Raw genomic sequence first — 13,824 nt, 5'->3', positions numbered from 1 at the left:
CCTCCCTCCCAGAACTACGGTAGCATCCCCCTTGTCCTCATCTTCCAACCCACCAGCCTCCACATTCAACAGATCATCCTCCGCCATTTCCGCCACCTCCAGCGTGATGCCACCACCAAACACATCTTCCCTTCTCCTTCCCTTTCAGCATTCCGAAGGGAACGTTCCCTCTGCGACACCCTGGTCCATTCTTCCATCACCCCCAACACCCGCTCCCCTTCCCACGGCACCTTCCCGTGCAAGTGCAGGAAATGCAATACCTGCCCTTTCATCTCCTCCCTTCCCACTGTCCAGGGCCCCAAACACTCCTTCCAGGGGAAACACCGATTTACTTGTACTTCTTTCAATTTAGTATACTGTATTCATTGCTCATGATGAGGTCTCCTCTAAACTGGGGAGACCAAACGCAGATTGGATAATCACTTTGCTGAATACCTCTGTTCAGTCCACAAGCGTGACCCTGAGCTTCTGGTTGCTTGCCATTTTAATCCTCCACCCACTCCCACTCTGACCTCTCTGTCCTTTGCCTCCTGCACTGTTCCAATGAAGCTCAACAAAAGCTCGAGGAACAGCACCTCATCTTTCGTTTAGGCACTTTACAACCTTCCGGACTCAACATTGATTTCAATAACTTCAGATCATAACCACTGCTCCCATTTTTTCAGTCAGCATGTGCAGGTAACAGTTCAGCTGTTGCCATTTACAGCTCCTCTAGACCCATTTACTCTTCCAACGCCCTCCACCACTTTAACAGTTTCCAATTTCCCGGCCCTAACCATCTCATTTTCACCATGGACATCCAGTCCCTCGACAGCTCCATCCCCCATCAGGACAGCCTGCGGGCCCTCCGCTTCTTCCTTGAATGGAGGCCCAACCAGTCCCCATCCACCACCATCCTCCACCTGGCTGAACTTGTTCTTACGTTGAATAACTTCTCCTTTGACTCCACTCACTTCCTCCAAATAAAAGGTGTCGCTATGGGAAGCCGTATGGGTCCCAGCTATGCCTGCCTTGTTGTGGGATACGTGGAACATTCCTTGTTCCAGTCCTACTCAGGTCCCCTCCCTCTCCTCTTTTTTCGGTACATTGATGACTGTATCGGTGCCGTTTCCTGCTCTCGCCCCGAAATGGAAAATTTCATCAACTTTGCTTCCAATTTTCACCCTTCCCTCACTTTCGCATGGTCCATCTTCAACTCTTCCCTTCCTCAACTTCTCTATCTCCATTTCTGGGGATAGGCTGTCAACCAATATCTATTATAAGCCCACCGGCTCCCACAGCTGCCTTGATTACACTTCCTCCCACCCCGCTTCCTGCAAGGACTCTATTCCCTTCTCCCAGTTTCTCCGTCTCTGTCGCAACTGTTCTGACGATACCACCTTCCACACCAATGCTTCCGATGAGTCTTCCTTTTGCCTCAACCGAGGATTCCCCTCCACTGTAGTTGTCAGGGCCCTCGACCGTGTCCGTCCTATTTCCCGCACTCCTGCCCTCACCCCTTCTCTTCTCCCCCGAATCATGATAGGGTCGCCCTTGTGCTCACCTTCCACCCCACCAGCCTCCACATTCAACGTATCATCCTCCACCACTCCCGCCACCTCCAGCGCGATCCCACCACCAAACACATCTTCCCCTCCCCTCCCCTTCCAGCATTCCGAAGGGACTGCTCTCTCTGCGACACCCTAGTCCACTCTTCCATCACCCCCAACACCGGCTCTCCTCCCCATGGCACCTTTCTGTGAGAACGCAGGAAATGCAACACCTGCCCCTTCACCTTCTCCCTTTTCACCATCCAGGGCCCCAAACACTCCTTCCAGATGAAACAGCGGTTTACTTGCACTTCTTTCAATTTGGTATTCTGTATTCGCTGCTCACGAGGTGGTCTCTTTGCTGAACACCTCCGCTCTGTCCGCAAGCGTGACCCTGACCTGCCGGTCGCTTGCCATTTTAATTCCCCTTCCGACTCCTACTCTGACCTCTCTGACCTCGGCCTCTTACACTCTTCCAATGGAGCTCAACGTAAGCTCAAGGAACAACACCTCATCTTTCATTTAAGCACTTTACAACCTTCCGGACTCAACACTGATTTCAATAATTTCAGCTCATAACCATTGCTCCCATTTTTTCAGTCAGCAGGTGCTGATAATGGTTCTGATGCTACCATTCACAACTACTCCTGACATAGCTTTCATTTCTTAACCTGTCCCATTACCACCTTCCTTGCCTTGCACCATCATCCCTTTTGTCATTTAATCACTCGTGCCCTCTACCCTATCACAGACTTTCCCTTTTGTTCTTTCCTCCCCTCCCCTCCCTCTCCCCCTTTCCCTCACTCCATACTTGCTCAAAAACTTTAACTCTTTAACATCTTCCAGTTCTGACGAAAGGTTCTGAAGAAACTCTATTTCTTTCTCCTCAGATGCTGCCTCATTTGCTGAGCTTTTCCAGCATTTTCTGTTTTTATTTCCTCTAGACCCATCTTTCATTTCTTTACTTGTCCCATTACAATCCTGGTTTGCCTTTCACCATCACCCCTTTTGTCATTTAATCACTTCTGCCCTCCACCGTATCACAAACCTTTCCCTTTCACAGCCACCGCCCCCCACTGCCCCAGGCTCTGTACGTGCTATTAAATCTCCAACTACTTCCACCTCTGACGAAAGGTCATCGACCTGAAACATTAACTCTGTTTCTCTCTCCACAGATGCGGTCTGAGCTGCTGAGTATTTCCAACATTTTCTGTTTTTATTTCAGATTTCCAGAATCCGCAGTATTTTGCTTTTATATTACTGTATGTGACTACCTTAATACCTGTTATTTTTCAACTCACCAAGACTTTGGCCGACTTTCAGATTCCAAACATAATTATGACCAGAAGGCCTGTCCCAATATTTGTGTTCATAGCAAACAAGGCAGTTTCCATAAACAGACCAAGGCATTCCTGCATAATTATAGGAATCCTGCCTCTTTGCATGGTTCATACAACAGTAACACCTACGCATTACAGACTGCTAGTCATTCTCCTTTACATATTGCTTACTAATTCCACAAGAATTCCATGCCTGTACTGAGCTATTTCTTATTCTCACAACCAATTCAGCTAAAAACAGTGGCAAGCTAAAATGCAAATTGAATATAGTAAAAAAAAGGCACAAATTGCAAATGCTTTGACTTTAATGAACTAACACTTCAAGAGAATCCTTCTGGTGATAAATATTTTAAATTAGATAGCTATCTAGTAACTTCCTAGAGCCTTTGAACACCCTTCAAAAACTTTCTATTTAGATGACATTGTTAGGTATCAAGGGATATGGAACAAATGGTATTTATCAGCACATCAACAATCAGGCAGTATCCTTACGACCAAGGGCAAAATCCAAGACAAACTTAATTAGATTTCTTGTATGTTGCAAGGGTATGTTCTCTGAAGAACAGCTTAGGTGGGAGTGCCACCCACAACAAAAATACATTGTTAGATTATTAGTGCTTTCCCGATTGTAACATGACAGATTGCTACTAAAGGATCATCCCATATTAATCTATGAGTGACATAGATTGCAGGCAGCAAGGACACTCTTTAAAGCAGGGTCCTCTTTAAATATGCAGGTCAGTCTCCAATGATGTCATTGGGGCCCGATTTGCTATTTTAACCTGAGGCCTGAGTGGGGGATGGGGGTGGGGGGGGGGGATAGGTGGGGGATGGGGGATAGTGGGGGGGAATGGGGGTGGAGGTGGGGGGATGGTGTCGGCAGTAGTGGCTCTAAAGCAGACAATATCTCCATTAAACACAGCTAGGCTGGAGGAGATCTCCAAATTGCAAGGAAGTCTGCACTTATGTGAAACCATTTAGATTTAGAGTAGTTATGGAAAAGGACAAGGAAAAATCAAATGTGAAAATACTCAACTGGAGGAGGGCTAATTTCAGTGAGTTGAAAAGGGATCAGGTGAATTGGAATCAAAGATTGGCAGGTAAAACAGTACATGAGCAATGAGAGGCCTTCAAGAAGAAGATGGTCTGGGTACAGAGTAGACACATTCCCAAAAGGGGGAAAGGAAGGGCATCCAAAGTTAGAGCTCCCTAGGTGACTAAAGATACAGAGGTTAAAATGAAAAGGAGACCTATGATAAATGTCAGGTTCATAACTCAGTAGAGAACCAAGCTGAATACACAAAGTACAGGGGAGAACTGAAAAAGGAAGTAAGAGTGGCAAAGAGAGTGTATGAGAATAGATTAGAAGCTAACATAAAAAGGGAACCCAAAAGTCTTTTATAAACATATAAATAGTAAAAGGGTAGTCAACGGAAGATTGGGCCCAAAAAGGAGATCCTCTTGTGGAGGCAGAAGGCATAGCTGAGGTACTAAATGAGTACTTTCATCTTCACTAAAGAAGAGGATGCTGCCAACATAGCAGTAAAGGAGGAGGTAGTAGAGAAATTGGATAGGATAAAAATAGATAAAGAGGAGGTATTTAAAAAGTTGACAGTGCTCAATGAAGAAAAGTCACCCCATCCGGATATGAATGCATCCTAGGTTGCTGAGGGAAATAAGGGTGGAAATTGCAGAGGCTCTGTCCACAATCTTCCAATCATCCTTAGATATAGGAATGGTGCAGAGGAGTGGAGGATTGCAATTGTTACACCCCTGTTCAAAAAAGGGGAGAGGGATAAACCCAGCAACTACAGGCCAGTCAATCAAACGTCGTTGGTGGGGAAACTATTAGACAATGGAGTAAATTTTAACCTACCAGCGGGAACTCAGTATGTGGAGTGAATACATGGGTGGGAAACCTGGTAAAATTGGAATTCTCTACCCCAGAGGGTTGTGGGTGCAGAGTCGTTGAGTATATTCAAGATTGAGATTGATAGATTTTTAGACTCTAAGGGAATCAAGGGATATGGGGATCGGGCGGGAAAATGGAGTTGAGGTTGAAGATCAGCCATGATCTTATTGAATGGTGGAGCAGGCTCGAGGGGCCATATGACCTACTCCTGCTCCTATTTCTTATGTTCCCATGTTCTCTTCCAGGGCCTTCAAGGATTGATGAAGAGGCACAAGGCATGGACGAGGGTGATTCCTCAGAAGAGCTCCATGCCTCTGAAAGCGCACCGTCACATCATATCCTGCCAGGCACAGCACAGATACTCACACTTCAATGGGTCCTGTTAGGCAGATAGTTGGTGGCAGGGGCAGCTGTGGAGAGCCTGCATTAGATGTTGTCAGTTTGAGGGGGTCCAAAATGTAGGTAAATATGTCTGAACACAAGAATTCTGAGTGTGAACCAAGAAATCTTAGTCTAAACACAAAGAACTTCCAGCCAAAGATTTGTCTGAGAGAACTGATTGCCCTGCTGCAAAAACTCATCTTTTTTCCAGATGTCTCAATCACTGGTTTAAAAGTCCAAATGAGGGCCGGCTGCAACTCGCCTCCGTTTCCATGGTGTGTTTCAGAGGCCACAAGAGACATGTTCAGGAGAAATTAAAACAGTTTGTGTAGGTCAATACTCAAAAAGTTAACAGCTTTAAGTGGTTTAAATACCTCAATTGGTCCGTTAAATACTGTTCCGCCAGCTTTAAGTGCCGGCGGGACTTCCGGGTGTCAGAAGCATGCGCGCATCCAAATGTGTCTGGGTCAAACCCGGAAGTCGGCGCGTTGGAGCCGGGATGCAGACCCGCTCTGAAAATGGAGGATTTTTACAACCCACCCCCCCCCCCACCCCAGCCCACAAGTTCTTGGGAGCTAAAATTTACCCCAATAATCTGGGACAAAATTAATTGGCATTTGGAAAAATATGGTTAATAAATGAAAGCCAATACAAATTTGTTAAAGTTGACTAAATTGATCGAGTTCTTTGATGAAGTAACGGAGAGGGTTGATGAGGATGTGTATATGAACTTTCAAAAGGCATTTAATAAAGTACCACATCATAGACTTGTTAGCAAAATTAACTCCCATGGGATTAAAGGGACAGTGGCAGTGTGAATACGAAATTGGCTTAGGGACAGAAAGCAGAGAGTAGTGGTGAACAGTTGTTTTTCAGACTGGAGGGAAGTATACAGCGGTGTTCCCCAGGGGTCAGTATTAGGACCACTGCTCTTTTTGATATACATTAATGACCTGGACTTGGATATACAGGGTATAATTTCAAAGTTTGCAGATGACACGAAACTTGGAAATATAGTAAACAGTGAGGAGGATAGTAACAGTCTTCAGGAGGACATAGACTAGTGAAATGGGCAGTCACATGGCAGATGAAATTTAACGCAGAGAAGTGTGAAGTGACTCATTATGGTAGGACTAATGAGGAGAGGCAATATAAACGAAATGGTACAATTTTAAAGGGGGTGCAGGAACAGGGAGAGCTGGGGGTGTACGTACACAAGTCTTTGAAGGTGGTAGGACAAGTTGAGAAGGCTGCTAAAAAGACATAAGGGATCCGTGGCTTTATAAATAGAGGAATAGAATACAAAAGCAAGGAAGTTATACTTATCCTTTATAAAACACTGGTTAGGCCCCAGCTGGAATATTGTGGCCAATTCTGGGCACCACACTTTAGGAAGGATGTCATGACTTTAGAGAGGGTGTTGAGGAGATTTACTAGAATGGTACCAGGGATGAAAAACTTCAGTTACATGGAGAGGCTAAAGAAACGGGGATTGTTCTCCTTAGAGCAGAGAAGGTTAAGGGGAGATTTGATAGAGGTGTTCAAAATTATGAAGGGTTTTGATAGAGTAAATAAGGAGAAACTGATTCCAGTGGCAGAAGGGTCAGTAACCAGAGGACACAGATTTAAGGTAACTGGCAAAAGAACCTGAGGCGACATGAGGGAAAAAAAATTTATGTAGCGAGTTGTTATGATCTGGAATGCACTGCCTGAAAGGGTGGTGGAAGCAGTTTCAATAATAACTTTCAAAAAGGAATTGGATAAATATTTGAAGGGGAAACATTTGCAGGGCTATGGGGAAAGAGCAGGCGAGTAGGACTATATGGATAGCTGTTTTAAAGAGCCGGCACAGACACGATGGGCTGACTGGCCTCCTTCTGTGCTGTATCATTCTATGATTCTATAATTCTATGATTTAATCATTGATTAACGATTAAGAATGGCTAAAGCCTGGTTCAACCTGAAGAATGCAATGTAAGTGACAAAATAAGGTGATGAAGCACACATCCCGTTCATTCATCCACACACCATGAAGTAGATGATAACAATGGTACGATTATACTTCCATTATTTAGTACACTACTTGTGTCTGTAATTAAACATCTATATCTGGTGCTTTCTCATGAAAATGCTATTAAACAAACAAGGAAACAAGTAAACCCTCAGAGTGCTACATTTTAATAATTTTAGCTCTGTACACATTGAAACTGGGAAAAGGTAATATATATTTGTTGATATCCTTTGGTGTTACACATGGAAAGTCAAAGCCAAGTATAGTCTTCAGTGAAGTGAGGTTAGAGGGTGGAGATAATTGCACTAGGGCACACGGACAGTCTTCATTTTATAGTCATACAGTAATTCCACTGTGGGTAGGTGACAAATCTACACAGGTAGTTTCCATTATAAATGTGGACATAGGAATTTATAATAGGAAAAGTTGACAGGAACTGTATGTAGATATAAGATTTTTAATATATTTGTTAAACGTAACCTTATTAGAAAGTACCAAGAAGGACATTCTCCCTGCCTTGTTTATGTACTAGGTATGACAGGAAAGGCTAGCATGCAGAATTTAAAACAAATAGTCAATTTTTAAGCAAATTATAAAACTAAAAGTCTGCCTCAGCCACATTAATATTGAGGTGAAGGGTTCTTTCTGTTGGCATAGGCTGGAGGTGGGGCGGGGGGGGGGGGGGGGGCGTGGAGGGGGGGAGGGGGGGGGGAGAAAAACAACCAAGGGTCCTGCTCCTGATTGCTATGGATTGACCTCTGCTGGAGTTTTTCCCTCAACTGATGATGGCTTGCAGGGAGATAGTGCCAATTGCTACATCACAAATGTAGAATCAATTCCATGTCCCACGTATATAGAAGAAATTTCATGTCCTGTATATATGAAACAATTGGCACATGGTGTTAATGGCCACATACAAGTTTTACAAAGATAATTATTAAATATTATTCAGTAATTGCCCAGCTAAATTATTCTCCTAGATAGCTTCAATCATGCAATCTGAAATTATCTAGTTAGTAACAGAATTGCCTTTTCTTGTCTTGTCTACCTTTGCTCTCCATAAGACATCAATAGTGAGCAAAACCGACAATTTTACAGGTGGCTGAGTCACATGTAAAAATACTTAAGGCACAACCAGGATGAGGTGGATAAGCCTCGCACAGCATTAGAATCAGTAAATGCTGTCACCAGGTTTGTCCTTAGGAACATAGGAATGTAGGAAGATAGAAACAGGAGTAGACAATTTAACCCCTGGGGCCTGTTCTGCCATTCAATGAGATCATTAACCCCATATCCCTTAATACCTTTGGTTAACAAAAATCTGTCAATCTCAGATTTAAAATTAACAACTGAACGAGCATCAAACGCCATTTGCGGAAGAGAGTTCTAAACTTCTACCACCCTTTGTGTGTATAAGTGTATCCTAACTTCACTCCTTAAAGCCCTGGCTCTAATTTTTAGGCTATGTCCCTTAGTCCAAGACTCCCCAACCAGCAGAAATAGTTTCTCTCTATCTACCCTATCAGTTCCCCTTAATACCTTGAAAACTTCAATCAAATCACCCCTTAATCTTCTAATTTCCAGGGAATACAACCCAAGTTTGTGTGATTTCTTCTCGTAATTTAACCCTTGGAGTCCAGGTATCATTCTGGTAATCTACGCTGCACTCCCTCCAAAACCAATATATCCTTCCTAAGGTGCGGTGCCCAGAACTGAACACAGTACTCGACGGCATTACCATTGCTGAATCCCCCACCATCAACATCCTGGGGGTCACCATTGACCAGAAACTTAACTGGACCAGCCACATAAATACTGTGGTTACAAGAGCAGGTCAGAGGCTGGTATTCACCTCCGGACTCCCCAAAGCCTTTCCACCATCCAGAAGGCACAAGTCAGGAGTGTGATGGAATACTCTCCACTTGCCTGGATGAGTGCAGCTCCGACAACACTCAAGAAGCCTGACACCATCCAGGACAAAGCAGCCTGCTTGATTGGCACCCCATCCACCACCCTAAACATTCACTCCCTTCACCACCGGTGCACTGTGGCTGCAGTGTGTACCTTCAGGATGCACTGCAGTAACTCATCAAGGCTTCTTCAATAGCACCTCCCAAACCCGCGACTTCTACCACCTAGAAGGACAAGGGCAGCAGGCACATGGGAACAACACCACCTGCACATTCCCCTCCAAGTCACACACCATCCCGACTTGGGAAATATATCACTGTTCCTTCATCGTTGCTGGGTCAAAATTCTGGAACTTCCTACCTAACCACCACCTTCTCAAGAGCAATTAGGTATGGGCAATAAATGCTGGCCTCACCAGTGACGCCCACATCCCATGAACGAATAAGAAAAAAGGTGTGGTCTAACCAGGGCTTTGGATAGCTGTAGCATAACTCCTAACTCCTTGTATTCTAGTCCTCTAAACGTAAAGGCCAGCATTCCATTAGCCTTTTTGATTATTTTTTGTACCTGTCCAAGGCATTTTAATGATTTATGTATAAGGACCCTAAGTCTCTTTGGATCTCCACTGTTTTGAGCTTTTCACAATTTAAAAAGTACTCTGATCTATCCTTTTTAGGTCCAAAGTGGATGACCTCACACTTGCCTATATTAAAATCCATTTGCCACAGTTTTGCCCATTCACTTAATCTATTAATATCTCTCTGTAATTTTATGCTTCCATCTAAACTGCTGCCGATCTTTGCTTCCATCTACAATGCTGCCTATCTTTGTGATGTGGAGATGCCGGTGATGGACTGGGGTTGACAATTGTAAACAATTTTACAACACCAAGTTATAGTCCAGCAATTTTATTTTAAATTCACAAGCTTTCGGAGATTTTCTCCTTCCTCAGGCAAATGTTTCAAGATCTCCTTGAAGCCTACGCATTTATACATATTGAACAATAAAACATGGTGTTTACAGACTGCCCCTGCAACTGCCCGTTGCCAAGGCAATCACCGTGTTCAGACAGAGAGGTGTTACCTGCAGAACCTCCGAATACACATTCAACAAAAAAACAACAAACAGGGAAAAAAAAACAGAGAAAAAAAAAAACACAGAGAGAGGCAGAAACATCCGGAAGGCAGAGAGAGCCAGCAAATGACCCATTATATTAAAAACAGATAACATTTGTTCGCTGGTGGGGTAACGTGTAGCGTGACATGAACCCAAGATCCCGGTTGAGGCCGTCCTCATGGGTGCGGAACTTGGCTATCAATTTCTGCTCGACAATTTTGCGTTGTCGTGTGTCTCGAAGGCCGCCTTGGAGTACGCTTACCCGAAGGTCGGTGGATGAATGTCCACCGACATTCATCCACCGACCTTCGGGTAAGCGTACTCCAAGGCGGCCTTCGAGACACACGACAACGCAAAATTGTCGAGCAGAAATTGATAGCCAAGTTCCGCACCCATGAGGACGGCCTCAACCGGGATCTTGGGTTCATGTCACGCTACACGTTACCCCACCAGCGAACAAATGTTATCTGTTTTTAATATAATGGGTCATTTGCTGGCTCTCTCTGCCTTCCGGATGTTTCTGCCTCTCTCTGTGTTTTTTTTTCTCTGTTTTTTTTTCCCTGTTTGTTTTTTTGTTGAATGTGTATTCGGAGGTTCTGCAGGTAACACCTCTCTGTCTGAACACGGTGATTGCCTTGGCAACGGGCAGTTGCAGGGGCAGTCTGTAAACACCATGTTTTATTGTTCAATATGTATAAATGCGTAGGCTTCAAGGAGATCTTGAAACATTTGCCTGAGGAAGGAGAAAATCTCCGAAAGCTTGTGAATTTAAAATAAAATTGCTGGACTATAACTTGGTGTTGTAAAATTGTTTACAATTGCCTATCTTTGTGTCATCGGCAAACTTGGATATGTGGCTCTCTATCCCATCATCTGAGTCGTTAATAAATACAGTGAATAGCTGAGGCTCCAACACAGATCTCTGTGGAACTCCACTAGTCACATCCTGCCAATTTGAGTACCTGCCCATTATCTCTACTCTCTGCCTCCTGTCGTTCAGCTAATTTCCTAATCAGGCACTCAATTCCATGAGCTTCAACTTTACCTAACTGTCTCTTATGAGGAACTTAATCAAATGCCTCCTGGAAGTCCATATAAACAACATCCATAGACATTCCCCTGTCCACTACTTTAGTCACCTCTTCAAAAAATTCAATCAGGTTCGTCAGGTATGGCCTACTCTTTATAAATCCATGTGGGTTCTCTCTGATCAGCTGAAAATTTTCAAGGTGTTCAGTCACTCTATCCTTAATTATAAACTCTAGTAATTTCCCGACAACGGATGTTAGGCTAACTGGTCTATAATTCACTGGTTTCCCTCTCAACCTTTCATAAATAGCGGAGTGACATGTGCCATTTTCCAATCTAAAGGAACGGTTCTTGAATCGAGAGAACTTTGGAAGATTATAATTAGGGCTTCTGTAATGTTCTCACCTACTTCCTTTGAAACCTTGGGATGGAAACCGTTTGGTCTTGGGGATTTGTCACTGTTTAGTGCCATTATTTTTTCATTACTGTAAATTTGCTTACATTAATTATGATGAGTCCCTGTCTCTGATTCAAAATTAGTTTCATTGGGGTGTCTGGCATGCTATCCTCTTCCTCTACTGTAAATACTGACTCAAAGTAATTATTTAACATTTCCACCATTTCCTTATTTTCATTTACAATATCACCATTATAAGTTTTTAAGGGGCCCACATTGCTCTTGACCACCCTCGTTTTTCTAATATAATTATAAAAATTTCACTTAATGTAACAATGCAGCCCACTCCCTGTTATCCTACACTATTACCAATCAATTATCAAAGGGAAATCCACTGATCTGATAATGTCACTACAATCAAATCCTACTAATATAATTTTCTCTTTTTGGTCACACAATCTCTAGTCCTCTTTGGATCTTTCTCTGTCAGGGATCATTTAACCATTGCCAGTAGGCAGGGAGCCTACTCTCAAGCCTCAGATAATGTTATTCTTGAGATGTCTACTTGGGAATGCATTAAAATAGGCAGGATCACTTCTTGTCTTTTTCTTCCTTCTACTCTGTAACTCTAACTGATGGCATAATAGAGAATGGAACTTGCTATGTGGAGAATTTTCAGCTTCAAACTTTGTCATCTTTGTAATATGTTACTTTCAAGTCCCAATCCAGGACTTAAGCATATAATCTAGGTTGGCACATCACTGCAGTACTAAGTATGGATGAGACGTTAAACTGAGTCCATGACTGCCCTTTCAGGTAATAGATCCCACGGCAGTATTTGAAGAAGACAAGGGGAATTCTGGCCAACATTTACCCCTCAACCAATGCCAACAAAACAGATTAACTGGTTATTTAGCTCATTACTGTTTGTGGGACCTTGATGTGTGCAATTGGCTGTGGTATTTGCTTAGAAGCAACAGTAATTAACTTCAAAAGTACTTCATTGGCTGCAAAGTGTTTTGGAATGCTCTCAGGATGTGAAAGGCACGATATAAATCAAAGTTCTTTCTTGCTTTCATGTGGCTATTCTCATTTAATGAATGGCCATACTCTTCTCACCCCAGATTCATATGCCTGGACAGTCGAATAAGATTATTTTCACATCTTAACTGTGGTTAATATTTATAAATATCAGATTGCTCTGATACTTTCAAATTCTCAGCATAAAATTACAGTATCGACATTGCATTTTGGAAAGTAACATTAGTATTTTTTTTATTCATTCATGGGATGTGGGCATCACTGGCGAGGTCAGCATTTATTGCCCATCCCTAATTACCCTTGAGAAGGTGGTGGTGAGCCGCCGCCTTGAACCGCTGCAGTCCGTGTGGTGAAGGTTCTCCCACAGTGCTGTTAGGAAGGGAGTTCCAGGATTTTGACCCAGCGACAATGAAGGAACGGCGATATATTTCCAAGTCGGAATGGTGTGTGACTTGGAGGGGAATGTGCAGGTGGTGTTGTTCCCATGTGCCTGCTGCTCTTGTCCTTCTAGGTGGTAGAGGTCGTGGGTTTGGGAGGTGCTGTCGAAGAAGCCTTGGTGAGTGCATCCTATGGATGGTACACACTGCAGCCATGGTGCGCCGGTGGTGAAGGCAGTGAATGTTTAGGGTGGTGGATGGGGTGCCAATCAAGCAGGCTGCTTTGTCCTGGATGGTGTTGAGCTTCTTGAGTGTTGTTGGAGCTGCACTCATCCAGGCAAGTGAAGAGTATTCCATTACACTCCTGACTTGTGCCTTGCAGATGGTGGAAAGGCTTTGTGGAGTCAGGAGGTGAGTCACTCGCCACAGAATACCCAGCCTCTGACCTGCTCTTGTAACCACAGTATTTATATGGCTGGTCCAGTTAAGCTTCTGGTCAATGGTGACCCCCCAGGATGTTGATGGTGGGGGATTCGGCAATGGTAATGCCGTTGAATGTCAAGGGGAGGTGATCAGACACTCTCTTGTTGGTGATAGTCATTGCCTGGCACTTGTCTGGCGTGAATGTTACTTGCCACTTATCAGCCCAAGCCTGGATGTTGTCCAGGTCTTGCTGCATGCAGGCACGGACTGCTTCATTATTGTATCACAACTGTTATGCCTCTACAACCACAAGCAACAAATTCAAGAGTGAATCACAAATATTTTCCACACAGACTT

This window comes from Heptranchias perlo, chromosome 7, assembly GCF_035084215.1.
Source record: "Heptranchias perlo isolate sHepPer1 chromosome 7, sHepPer1.hap1, whole genome shotgun sequence".
Classification (NCBI taxonomy): Eukaryota; Metazoa; Chordata; class Chondrichthyes; order Hexanchiformes; family Hexanchidae; genus Heptranchias; species Heptranchias perlo.
This window is presented reverse-complemented; position numbering follows the sequence as displayed.